Raw genomic sequence first — 14,635 nt, forward strand, 5'->3', positions numbered from 1 at the left:
ACAAGATCCAAAAGTGCAAAAGTGCACACAGGTATGTATGACTATTCTACAGGACAGGGGAATCTAAATGAAACTGTTTTCCACTTTCACTCTCTACCTTTTGCCATATGCCAATGCACAGACTTTCAAACGCTTAAGGTATTAAGGCGTAAGTTCACACAAAAACCTAGTAACAGTACCATACTTCTGAATCTCCAACACTTTCCATAATCCTACAGAAAAGGTGAAGTTTAAATAATATTTAGTCTTCACATTTACTTAACATTTGGTTGCTTGGTGCTTAGCAGCATTTGACTCTTACTGTGTGAGAACACCATATCAAACTGGTTTGGTGGGAAGAACAGAGGCTGAAGTTAAAATATAAAAATCTTCATGCTGCCACTAGGAAGGTAAGACTGAAAACTCAGGGAATGATAACAGATTAAAATATGTATACTACAGGATGGCAAGGTACCTTACTTAGGAGTAAAATTCCCATATAAGTTTGCGTTATCCTTCTGATCTCTGTTCTACTGCCTCCTCAAGAAAAGTTCTCCCTCCAAAAACAAACCATACAGCAGATTCACTTTATTTGGCTCTCAAAACATCTTTCCGAAAATCCAGCATATAACTGATTATTTTAAGGCTCACCAGATGGATTTATTTCCTCAGAATCTTTGTATTAAGAAAAACAAAAAAGAGAGAGAGGAGAAAAATCTTTGGAGGCAGTTGTTTCCACCATAGGTTTTCTTTCTGTTTTATTCCCTTATTTCTTCATAACAGTTAGCTAGTCTATACTTCATGTAAGACTCCTTTCAAAATCATTCCAAATATAAGCTTCGGAAAAAATGTAGGCAATCATACAAGCATAGAAAGATGCAGGTTTCCTATCTACATCACTCAGTGTCTTAAATATGGGATGCTTTTGATGAAGAGGAAAAGGAAGATAAAAGAGAATCATTTTTAGTTGACAAAGTTCTCCCACAATTTTTTTTAATTATTTAATAAAAGACTTGGCCAGAAACTACAGTGCTGCAATGATTAAAAAAAAGCCTTCTTTCTGAGCCTCAAGCAAAAATCTAGGGGGAGAAAAGAGAACTCTAACCATTCTCCTTTTCTATAAGAAAAGTCTTGCTTAAATGCTAGACCTTTCCTTTGGGAGACAAAATAAATACCTGCAGTTTTTCACTACAGAAAAAAAGTAGTAGGCACAAAAATGTACTTCCTACAAGTTGGGTTTCCTTTTCTCATGAGATTGTTCTTTTTCATCTTCCAGATTACATCTTACAATGCCTTAAACATGGGATATACATCCMAACTAATCAGAAACTTATGGTAGTCAGTAGTCAAATTGCCTATTTATTGATAGCTGCTTCACCACAGCACGTGTCTTGGATCTGCAATTCTTTCTTATTGATCTTGTGATGAACTGTAAGCTGTTGATTGCAAAATATAAACCCTTGCCTTGTAAACAAACAAATTGTCATCTCTACAGGTGAAACTCTCTGATAATGCCAAAAAAAAAAAAAANAAAAAAAAAAAAAAAAAAAAAAAAAAAAAAAAAAAAAAGGAAAGATGGCAATATGTTTTCTCCAGGGACTTCAGAGCTCTGGGACATGCCTGTTCCTTTGGTCCAGATTAGTATGGCTTTGATGAAATTCTGAACATGTAGAAAAAAATTATCAGCTCAGTAAGGATTCTAGGAAGGCTTCAGCTGAGCTCCTCTGAACAATAAGGATAAAAAATTGTGGTATTGACATTTCTAGACATATTTTTATTCAATCACTTCCTTTATTTGGGACGTTTTTCTACTGTATGTCATAGGAATTTTTCATTCTCTGTTATGGCTATGAAATTTGAATCTAAATAGAAATCTTATAGTTTCAGCATTCAGGTTCTTTGTGTTCTGCTGTCTTACAACACACTGAGAGCTTCAGAATTTTACCTATATTACTACAATCCATGTTTGTGCCCATAAACTAACAATGTGGTTGCTGATTTGAAAACACTACTACATTTTGAACACTGCAATCTCAGAATGGAAGATATTATTTACTACATTTATATAATGGTAGTTGGGGAGTGTAATTTTAGATATATTTTGTAATTTAGACTTTAAATGTTTAGAAAGTTTTTATAACTATTAAAAAGCACCTTAAGAGTCCTTCTGACTTTTTTAATCCCAGATTTGCTTATCTTTCAGGAACCCCAAATTTGTTAACCTTTCAGGAAGGACCCTTCTGTATGCGAATACAACACATTGTATATACAGTAGCACTCTGTCCATTAATTCCTAGTGTACCTCAATGTACATGTGAGGAACTCACTAAGAGCTGTACATTTCCATATGCACCTTTCAAAATGTATTAACATTAGTATTAATCTTTTTAAAGACTATTAGCAGTAATAAAAATGTTAAATTTTCAGTAAAGGTGACAAACATTTTATGACTTCAGGTTTAGGGGCATTTTCTGACCATCTCTTAGACTGAATTTATCAAGTTCATAATGATAAATGCATGTTGTCATAATCTTTCACTGTCACAGTGTACTGCTGCCCTAACAGCATCTACTCTTGTAAAACCAAACTGCAATCAAAAAGTTCAAAATTAATAGCTGTGAAATCTCAAGCACTCATAAGCATGTGTTTTTATCACTTCCATGCTGTGCAGATTCAGCACTCTTGTTATTTATTATTTGTGACAGTGAACAATTCCCACTTGCTTTAGTGAAAAAGTGAAGAGCTATTTGCATAACTAGCAAGGTGAAAAATAGATTTCAAACTGTTAGAATCATTTCACAAGAACAATGTACGTGGATCAGAACAAGAGCACTATAATGTGCTGATTACACTCTCTGTTTTCATGTTTTTCTCTGTTTTTCTTTTTTTWAAAAAAATGCCTCTTATAACATGCTCCGCATTTGTGAAGTGCAAAGTGCAAAGATGTAGTCAAGACTACCACAATAGTAACCCTCATCATCTTCAAATTGGAAAAATGTAGATGTTTATAATGTCTTCATGCACACATGGTCCATGGCTAGTGAGTGGTCTGCAGCTGATCCACAGACCACACTGGGACCTGCCCTCAACACAGCTACCAAACCCCCACTCTTCCAAACTACAGTGATGAAGCACTACTTTCTGCTGCAGAACTCAACTGGTCAGACGTGTTCCTCTCCACTCTGAACCAATATATGACTTTATGGGCAAATACTTATATAAACACTTATGTAAATTTAAGTACTTTATCTTCTGTAGAAGCAATTGTTTTAAGAGGAGCAGTTGAAGAGAAAAGCATGACAATTACGTTTTTCTTTTCTTCATTTCTTTTTAGAAATGAAACACAGAGATAACATCTCCAAACAGTATATATTTCAAATTAAAAAGAAAAGGTTAAAGATAGTAACTGTAACATTACAAAATGTCTCCATCTGATTTAATATTAACTTACAGGAAAATCTATCATATACCAGGACAGCAAGAAAGATTTGCCTGTGGGCAATACCATTATCAGCGCACAATTAGTTGCAGATTGGAGACACTAGCCTTAGATCTGTTCTCATGCCAGTAACCTGTTTCCTAGCTGATTGAAAACCAACGTTTTGTGATGAAATGCTATTTATTTAGCTACAGTTTGATTAAATGTAAGGGTAATAATAACAAAACTAATAATGTCCAACTCTACATGAAATGGTGTAGGTCATATTTTAATTGAGATATTTTAGTGAAGAAAACGAAATTATTAAATGAAGCAGGATCTGTTACAAGAGAAGCTTTAGAGCAAAGTCATTTTCCTTCGATTAAAAAAACTTTGTGAACACTAAAAAGAAGTCTTTTCTACTGTCAATTACTATAAACCCATCACAAAGTATGAATTCTTAGTTCTTAATGCTAAGTCTTTCAAATCCTYGGATCCTCGGACTTATTTCATTTAGTTTTTTTCTTTGATAACAGATGGATTTTCTTTTATCCTTAGTAATTTGCATCAATAGTAGATCATGAAGTCTTATAAATACATAAAGCCTTTTAGAAACATTTGATAGAGAGACACTTTAGCCAGTCCTTTCATATTTCTGTAACATTAATTCTCCAGGAAGGTTACTGTTTAATTCGAAGAGTTCCGTCACTTTATATATTTAATGAGAACTAGTAAAGAAAAAAAAATACATAATTTCAGCATTCAAGGTTCCTAAAATGGTGTACTAGTATTCAGTGTTAGAAAGTCCAAGATGAATTTTCAGTTCACTCAACAATGTCTGTAAAGCCAGTTGAATATAACATCCTCCATCCTCCTTGAATGTCACATAATTGACAACATATTTTGCAATAAAATTAATATAAAATTTTCTCAATTTATTTCACGCTGCTGTTTTCCTGAACATTAAAGAATAATCAGGAAGAACCTGAATGGTAGTAATATTTTGTAAATAAATATTTAAAGAACTACTGTTGCACACAAGAAAAAAAAAAGATAGCATAAACTTTATGAGTGGCCAGTGACCTCTGTGGAATGTAGCCATGCAGAAAAGGTAGTGTAGTTTTGCAAACATAATTAAACAAGTTTCCTTTACTTTTAGATAAATTTCTCTCAAGTATTTTTCTAAATTCATGTATAAAATCACATATAATATAATTATACAGGCAGCACATCCTTCTTAGTAACATACCATATGATTCAACATACAGAATTATAATTCAAACATCCTGAATTGCTGTGTTACACCAAATTATATTCTTGTATTGGTTTTGCACCTCTTCAAGCGAGCTGCTCTTGTAAAGCCTGAATCTACTGAATGAATCCACACATTTCATAAATCTATATCCTGGTGAAACACCTACTGTACCTATGTGGTACTTATTTGTCATATAAAGTACTTTGTCTTCTAAAGTGCTACTCTTATCTGTACTGTTGCTAGATATTTCAGATATCTGAAATATGGTATTCAATTATATTTTATAAGCATACAATAATAATTGGATAAATTATAACACCCAGACTACCTGTTGTAATCTCTAGGAAAAAATGCTTAGAATTAAAAGCCACTAGGACACTGCTCTGTGTCACATTCCATGTTGCTACTTTTACTCACACGAATTAGTACTTGCTCTAGAAATAGTCTAGCTCTATCCATATTCAGAAAGACTTCTCCTGAAATTAAGTGATATATTTAGGCTGTTAAGTTGCAGGCAGCAGAATAAAATTTTAAGTACATAGTCAAAGAAGCCTTATGAATGAGCTTTCTAAATCTACATGACAGTTATGACCCAAGATCAGGGCTGAGGTTCAATGACTGAGTGTGTAGTGACCTGTATTAAATAGAGACTTCAGTTTCCAGTGCAGTTATTCCTTCCGTAAAAGAATTTACAGTGCTACTTGAAAAATGGAATAAAAGCTTTTCTTTCAAATGAATCAATTATTGCCCTTTTGTAAACTTGTGCTGCAACTGAAACATAATTGCAAACTCATTGAAAATAGTTTTTCTTCTCTGATTCGACTGAATGATGAATATCTTTTGTTGCTATCACACAAGGCACATGTATGTTATTACAACCAATTCAGAACATGTACATGGAAATAAGGACACTGATTTACCATTTCATTATTCAAATTCTATAACAAGGCAAATTCACTCAGAACAGGAACAACACCCTGGAGAATGAGATCAAATACAGGCTGAAAGTAGCAACGATAAAAGTTGTGAAAAGTAAAAGTGAAAAAATAGAGACTTAAAATACTACTGTGAAAATGCAGAAGGGTGGGATAATTAATATTTTCACCTGCTGTTTCACTATCTGTATTTCCATTTTTGTATCTAACCTTTAGAAAGACTTCAGGCTACTATAGCATTTGCTCTTGGTTAAATTTAGTGTTTAAAAGGGACTTCCAAATGTATTTGCCTACGCAAACAGACAGCTTTGGTCAGATAGCAGGCATCATCCCATCTAAGTGACAAAGCTTCGTTTTATAAAGTGGATAACAGTTATCAAGCCAAATCTTTCTCATCTGTATGACTATTAAAGGTTAGCATATGCATGAATAATACCATGACCAAACAGGTGACTGAACAAAGATACATTGCTGTACCACTATTTTGTATTAGAATGTGTTCAATAACAAAATGTATTTATACTTTTTGAAATTTCATTGAAGTTACATCATTCCTGTTACAGAGATACTTTCACATTTGGATTCAATATATGATGAAAATCTACTCCCTATTATCTTGCAAATTATATATATATAAGTGCTCATAAATTAATTGAACGAAATTTGATGCATATCATATAAACAAATAAAACGTCGTCTCCTATATCTAAATTTTGTTCTAGTATAAAGCAGTCTCTGAATATTATATCACCTGATTTAACTTACAGTGACTGGTATTAGTTTAGTTTTATCAACTTTTGCAGAAATACTCTTAGTTTAAACCAAGATAAGATAAAACATTACCCTGAAGTTCTGAGGATGAATGGAAAATCAGTTAAGCTAATTGCTGTCAGTATTATTTCTATGAAAATAGAAACAGTTTGTGTCAATTCAAAAATAACTTGCTGACTTAACTTCAGTATATACATGAACATGCACACGCATGTTCTATTAATAGTCATGTGTATGGCATATATATTTGAAAACTATACTTAAGATCTTAACCTAAAGATCATTTTCAACCCTGCCAATATGCTTTAAATTTACAGAGGTATCAAAGAGTGCTTTTTTTTTTTTTTTTAATAAAAGAAATGAGTTGGTGACAGCTTTTTTGCCTGACCTTGAGCTTCTCTCAGAAGACACACAGGCTTTGTGTCAAATATCTACCAGTGCAGCTCTGTGCAAAAGCCTCAGAAACTTTAGGGTATCTAAACTGACATTAGGATGCATAGCTTTAGAAACCTGAATCACACCTAGAATACCACACCAGTCTCCATAAATTCCTTGTGCTTATTTTTCAGTATAACACTGTATTCAGAAAATCAATTCTACATAAAGTTAAGCGCAAATAAAAGTATTGTCCTGATCAAGGATGTTTTTTCTGAGCGTGAGTCTCTTAGAATGAATTAAAGCAATTCTGCTTCTCATGGATTTGGTATCCAACAGAAGTAGGGACTACTTATCACATTTTATATGGCTCTGGGCCTGAAAGGTCCTTGACATCTATACTTGGATAGACAGTATAAATTACAGCAGCCCCTCCCCCAGCTTCTCTTTAGGAAGTACTAGCATAGAAGATACATTTGACATAAAGGACACATATTTCCTTAGCATCCTGGCCACAACTCCAGTCCAGAAACTCTACTTTTCAGGGAGTATAAGGAAGAATTCTCCATAATCACCAACTGACAGCAACACAGGAATTCTTTTCCTGCCAAGTGACAAGTGTTTTGTTACTTACAATCTGGTACCATAAAGGACCAAATTAGATGAGACTGTGAGATAAAACTCTCAAATTGTTACAGGATGGCATCAGTATTTTTGTATTCTGTGTTCTGCTGCATACTCTGCAGAGTGTTTTTCAGCAAGTCAGTTAGCTCTTCTTAATTTGTTATCTATAATTTGAATGTATATTATCTGTAAAGTAGATATAACAAACCCTAAATCAGTTTTGTTGCTTACAACTGTGTATTTCTTTCATTTGGGGATTAGAAACTTATCTCTTAGGCTGTTTCATTCAGAACACAAAATTTCTAACCAAATCTCAGCTGAAAGAATGGACATTTGCATTTAAAAGTGTATTCACTTTTCTCAATAATTAATAAGGTAAATTACGTTTTGAACATACAAATATAATGTTTTTCTTCAACTTCTAATAGTTATTTGTGTCATTTGTGATCCACTTTGAGAAAAATTAAACAATGCTTTGGGGGTTATATTGCAGCATTATACAAGCTAATGACTGCAAAACAGCTGTGTTACCTAAATGAGAGGATTGTTTGATAGGTGTAAATAACAAGAAAAGAAAGCACATCACTTTCTATGCCTCTCAGTTGTGAATTCGACCTGAATGTTGCTTCTGTTCAAACAAACTTTTAAAAATTCACAACTTTTGCTTTTCTGAAGTTTTCTGATCTCTTCCTTCCAAAAAAAAAAAAAAAAAAAAAAAAAAGAAAAAAAAAGTAGCAATAATGAGAATGTGGTTGTTCAGTGTGTTCCTACACACTGCTTGTATTTTATGTATCAGCCTTATTATATTCTCTATTTTGTTAAATAGGCAAGTCAAAAGTTGCTCTTCATAGGGATGTTACAACTCTGTCAGTGAAGTCATATATGTAAGAGTAAGAAAATGATTCATTATGAGTACAGTAATTCCAATTTATGTCACTTATATATTTAAGATATTGCCTAACTGGTGTTTTGATACAATTAGTTTTTGAGATTTTTGACATCTGTACATGACCTACAAGTTCCTCTATAAATATTTAATTGAGAACACTAAAATAAGAAATTAAGGGATTTTAAATCCTTTGTTTTATTTTATTGTTGTAAACCACATTTTAGACATCCCAACTAACCTTATTCCAGCATCAGTGTGACATTTTGTCATTCACAATAGCAAGATAAGAGTGACCTCAGAAAGTCTCTGTTGCCTGAAGTACATAGAAGACAGGAAGTCCTAGTTTTTGCATATCATGTGTATGTTCTTCCCCATCTCCTCAAAGATTTTTTCATTAATGTCAAAGCCCAAAGGGACCCTCTAACTTTATCTCATCTCCTGTTTTACTCAGATCTTAAATTCATATATTATTTTTACTTAGATTTAAGGAAGGTTAAAAATTTCACACTGTGCAACTTGGTATAAATGAGAAAAAGCTTGAAAGGATATAGGTAAATTTTGGTTTTCCTATTTACCGGGTGATGATATGCACTTCATATGATAGGAAGTTAACAAGGCTAGACAGGATTGGGTATTGTAAGACCAACTGAAACAAAATAGTCAAAAATATTTTTAATAGCAGTAATTTTATGCCCTTCTTATATTGTTACTGGGTCATGCAAAATACACTATTTGTGCAGTCCACATTAGCAAAACACTTTTCAATAAACTGCACAGTCATACATACACTCCATATATACATAAGTATGTACTACACCCTTGATTCAAAACCTGAAATAATTCAAATTCATATATAAAAATAAAAAAACTCTTTCTTTTTATTCTGGACGGTAGCTGTTGTTCTATATAAAATTTCTTTTAGTTTTAATTATTGATTAAAATAGCTATTTAGTGTAATGTTAGCAAAGTCCAAAATCGGGTAAAACTCGGACAACAAATCTTCTTATAGCAAAAAAGGAATCAAGTAGAAAAATACAGAAAAAGCATCTCCTGAGCACTTAGTGAGGATGTAACGTAATAAATAAAAAAAAAAAAAAAAAAAAAAAAAAAAAAAAAAAAAAAAAAAAAAAAAACTTTGCAGTTTTAACAAATTATAAGTATCTGTTGGATGCAGACATGCTAAAATCACTTACAAAGTCAAGCTGTTAAATACGGTACTGTATTACTCAAATGTCCACATCAATATTTCTTGTATACATAGTCAAAGAAAATTAGAACAACATGTTCTGTTAAGATTAGTAACTAAATACTATAATGTTTAGCGAATATAGTAAAGAGTTCACAGTGCTTGAGAAGTATTTAGTTAACTCAGAAGCACAGTTCCAACTATTTCTGAAGTCTGATGATTATATTTTAATACAAAATCCAAATGGTAAGTTTTAAATTTCAAAGTAGTCCAGTAGATCACTAACTACATAAACGTTCTAAAACTTTCAAAAGAAAAATTTTAAGGAGAATGTGCCTGAAGCTCCAGGGCAGCTATTTCTCTGAAACAGGGCTTGTTGGTCAAACCAACAAATACCCCAAATACTGGGAAACAAGGCAAAAAAAAATAAGATATGCACTGAGAAAAACACTTACATGGCACATAGACTGACAAAGCAATAGTCAGACTGCTAATCGTGGTTACAGCCCAGGTTCATATCCGTATGTACAATGCCAGAGAGCTGTCTAAGTTGATAAATCAGATTCTATCCTTTTAAAGATGTTTCTCTTTACGCCTTGCCTATAATAGTACACTTCTTTACTTATTCAAAGCATGAATCCTCTTTTACTCAGATCCTGTCCCTTTTGGCTCTGTACATCTCCTGGGAGTGCAGAATGATTCAGTGGTAACTTAGGCATTTGCACACTGTACAAGCCGATTTCACTGAAGAGGAAAAAAAATAAAGACTGTACTTATCAGTGGAACACTTTGTGTTAAATAAAGATAATTGAAGCATCAACAATGTAACCCCTTTGTGTTTAATTAGTTCCTCCTTTACTATAAATTGTTTCTAAAGGTCAAATATGGGCCATTTTAAAAAACTGTATGTAAAATATGTATTATAATGCAAATTGAGAACAGAAAATTGAAATACCCTTCAGGACACTTTGCAACAAATAGTTTTAAGGTTAAATGTCTGAAAAAAGTCCTCAGTGTACACACTTATACCTAATGACAATGTTCCCGTGTTTTGTGTCTATATTGGACTGGTACAACCATAACACTGTTGTATTTATTATGCTCTAGGACATTTGCTAATCAGAAAGCTGTGAAGAACTTTGTTGTTGAGTTGCTTGTAATTATTAAGAACAGTTTTTGATATATGTCTATGTGCATACATGTGTGTACATAAGCAAGAAAAGAGATAATACTTTTCTGCATGGTTAAGCTGATTGCCGTCTTAATGTATGAATACGGAGTCCTGTTGAGGCCACTGTTACATATATGTATTTATGAGGAAACAGACCTATTTAGTTTATATGTGATAACCAACCAGTCAATATGCTTCTGCAGTGAAACATTCTGGTTAAAGTTTGAAAGGTTTATAAACCAGTTAACTGACTACCCTATAAAAAGTTTCAAAAAAAATGTTTTCTACACCTTTCACTTTTACAGAAAGGAGACTTTACAGGAAATGCAACTAGCTATGCTTGTCAGAACACTGTGGGGTGATAAACATTCTTCCTCACTAAACAATGTRTTTCCAACTAAAAAAGGCATAGAGATAAATCTTAAAGGACTACAGAACTGGCCAGGAAGCAGTACATCAAAGCAAAGGGATAATGTTACTCAGAAATTCCTACATTGTTTCTTCTATTCCTACTAAGGGTGACATATACTTCTAAAAATATACATATAAAAAAGCTGTAGTGTTTTAAGTAGTCAATAATTATTGTTTGCAGAGTAGATTAAATAAAAAATAAACTAAGAAACAATGATGGGCTAAAAACTGCAAACAAAAATAGGCTCCAAAGAGCCTAGTCTTCAAACAGTGGCTGTTGTGCAAATCTCATATTGACARTGCAAAACTTCAGTGAAAGAAACCTTCTCAAATGCCATCATTTTGTACTATGAATCAAAGTGGAGAAAACAGCATAAAGTAACTTTTATAAATAATATGGGAAAACAATTATTTACATTTTAAAATTATGATTTATAATTATGATTAAAGATGCAACCCTCCAGACTGCAAAGTGATTCCTGTTACACACTGAGTTTTCTTATCTTTGTCCTTGCTGAAATTTAATAACAACCCAGCTCCTGACAGGCAATGTTCAGCACCCTGAGGGTTTGGATTTAAAAAGGGATCCAGAAAAACACTTGCCTAAACTCATCCCCATTCAGCAAAATACTTGGGTATACGTTTAACTTTTGGCAAGTGTTTAAAACCTATTGAATACTAAGGAATTTAAACGTTTGCTTATCATTAAATATATGTATGTAAGAGCTTTACTGAACAGAATTGCTAAACTGGAGCCTAAAAACAGATTTCAGAGGATGGTATGCAAAAAAGACAAGAGTGGCTTTCAAAATAAACTTGTGAAAGGTAGATTGAAAAAAGTGAAGGTGATATGTTACRTCAATTGAATACATAACTTAGTTTTAAACTTTAAACAATTCAAGAAGGAGGAGAGTTGGTTTTAGTTTTCTCCATTTGCGTTCTCCTATATAGTACTCTATCAAGCAAGATGCATTTGGGAACTCATATGAAGTATTCAAGAAGGAAATGTGATATAATCAAAATGAAAACAACTTGTATTCACTTTGGTACCAATCACTCATGTAAGAAAAGACTTTACTTCCCGGTGGCTACATTGCGGATATACAAATGTATCAATTACCAATTTTAATTACATTAATGGAAAATAAGTATCGCTCTCATCCATAGAACCTAGAACACATACTTCCTGCTCTATTTACTTACTTGTTTTAAAACTTTATACACCTTTTAATGTCTCTTTAGAACAAAAAGGCAGAAATCCTTAGTCAAAGCCAGCACAGAAGGTTCAACTACTCTCTCTATAATGTGCATGCTATTTTGCCTTTTGTATTATTTTGCATGTACAGCTGAACTACAAAACTATCTGCTGTAACACCAACTCATAATAGTTTATTTATAACTGCTTCACATTTCTCTATAAAGAACATGCTGAACAAGAGTTTCACCTGGTTTGTGCATTAAAAATACTACTATTTTGGTCTGATAAACCGACAAATGCTTCACTGCCAATGTTTGAGACATGGGAAGTCTATGCACTATTTATGCAAGTATGTCTTAATGCCTACAGTATTATGCAAAAGCATGAACAAAATAATATAAATGTCACACAGCAGCAGACTGGCAAGTACCTATAGGAAAATGGTAACAGAAATCTGTGCCTGATAATCTCTTCTATAAAGGCTTTTATTTAGCATTACCCCTACTATTTTCTGAAAACTTTCCTTAACTTACATGCATGCTTTACAGGTGCACACGAACTTAAAAAGAGGTGGCATTAGARTATCATCTATAAACTATTCAGGTAAATTAACCTTCATAGCAAATTAGACATCTAGCACAGAAAAAAAAACTGCCAGATACTGAGAATCTAGATTCATACTAAGCTAAATAAATAATGGAGCAATTCAGACTGTATTTCTTTCAACTTGATTGTTGCAAGTAAAAGTGTAGTAAAGTCATTTTCTTCAACTAAAAAGTCTTTTAATGTATTGTATATCAAAAATGTCTTTTCAGATTGTTAAATAATTCAAAGCAAAATATATTGCAATATAATCTCAAAGAAGGTTTTTATCGAGCAAAATAGTCATCTGTGTGGTATAATCCTTTACCATTCCTGCATTTATCATTCAAGCTATTTCTTCCACTGAAAATAAATTACACTTTTGACAGGTTTTAATTCATATATTTAGATGAATTGCATCAGCAAGAAAGATTTAGTACCTGGTTCATGTAAGTTCCACTTCTACTTTGTTGTTAGTGTTCAGTAAAAAGTCATGATCTGTCTACTGTATGTGTGATAAACCTTACCAGATGTAAGCTTGGGCACTTTCTTAGTATTTCTTATTTTATATAGACTATATTTTCAAACTGAAATTGTAATATTCTCTCCAGGAGAGAGCTAATGAAATGTATCACCCAGAAACTACTGTGTCAAATGTTCTATAAAGCATCTGTACGACTTGTAAAACAACATACACAAAACTATTAGCAGGTATTACATCAATCACACATTTCTGGCAATCTGGAGGACTGAGTGGCTTATACAATGCATTTCCTTTTACAGTATTTTAAGTATTTTTAAGTAGAAGGAAAACACTGGTTACACACTGTAAAACTTCAAATGTMGTAGGCTAGCAGACATCTCAAAGTATAAAAAATGCCATAGTGTACCATATTTGCATGTTAATAAGTTGAAAATAAAGCATTTTTGTGAAACTAGTCAGAATTTCCCTGTTCCAGCCTTGGCTCCCTATTTGCATGAATCAGCATTCATTTATCTCTACATTCTTGCATAACGTGCACTGTAGCTGAGAAAACTCAGAATATGTATCTTACATGGAAAGATGTAATGGAAATCACGAAGAGTTTATCGTTTAAGGGTCATTTTACAATCATCCAAACATTATTCCACGGAAAGTGATCTCTGTTCAGGCTACATATGTGTCTTATAAAATAAAACTGACGCACTCATTGGGGCATGATTCTCCACTGTGGTATTCCTGATTTATTTCAGGGATTGTAAAGAAGTCCCTCTCATAGCASTTTCAGGCTGTCAGAGCTTCACTGAAGCGATCTCAGTCAGCAGAGCCAAAATCAGAGCCAGTCACTTGCGGCACTCTTAAATGCAGAAACACCTCACTGAAAGGTTTCACTGAAGTCAGCAGGAACTACAGAATGGGCAGGCAAAAGAGGGCCCCTTAACCTGAATTAATGAAGTTCGTGTGATATACATGGAAAAAAAAAAACACTATGAAAATATACTGAGTCTAAGCTCACTTGCATTAATGTGTATTCAGAGCCACTGCGGAATCCAGTGAAATTCCAATGGTGTAAATTAGATGACAGATAGGCTGGGAGATTATTAAAGGACTTTGATCTTAATGAACGACCTGCTAATTGGCGTCATTAGCGTTTCAACGGCTGCACACACACTCACTCCGATGGCCTTCCGAGAGGCGCGTGTACCTCGGGCAGCAGCCCTTTCCCCCGCCCGCCGCGGCGGCCGCTTCCCCCGCACCGAGAGCTCGGGGCCCCCCCTGCACCCGGGGGCGCCTCCGCCTCGTGGCGAGCAACGGCCCCTCGGCAGGGCGGGCCCCGCGTGAGGGCTGGCCGCGGGCGGGC

The 14,635-nt window shown here is 33.7% G+C and overlaps 1 protein-coding gene across 3 annotated transcripts in view; it reads right to left on the reverse strand.

The window, feature by feature from the left end:
- Positions 1–14,635, reverse strand: part of PCDH7 (protocadherin 7) — a 275,271-nt gene that overhangs the window by 256,918 nt on the left and 3,718 nt on the right. The window lies entirely within an intron of this gene.

This window comes from Rhea americana, unplaced genomic scaffold (assembly GCF_003343005.1).
Source record: "Rhea americana isolate MKP2758 unplaced genomic scaffold, rheAme1 scaffold_8, whole genome shotgun sequence".
Taxonomy (NCBI): domain Eukaryota; kingdom Metazoa; phylum Chordata; class Aves; order Rheiformes; family Rheidae; genus Rhea; species Rhea americana.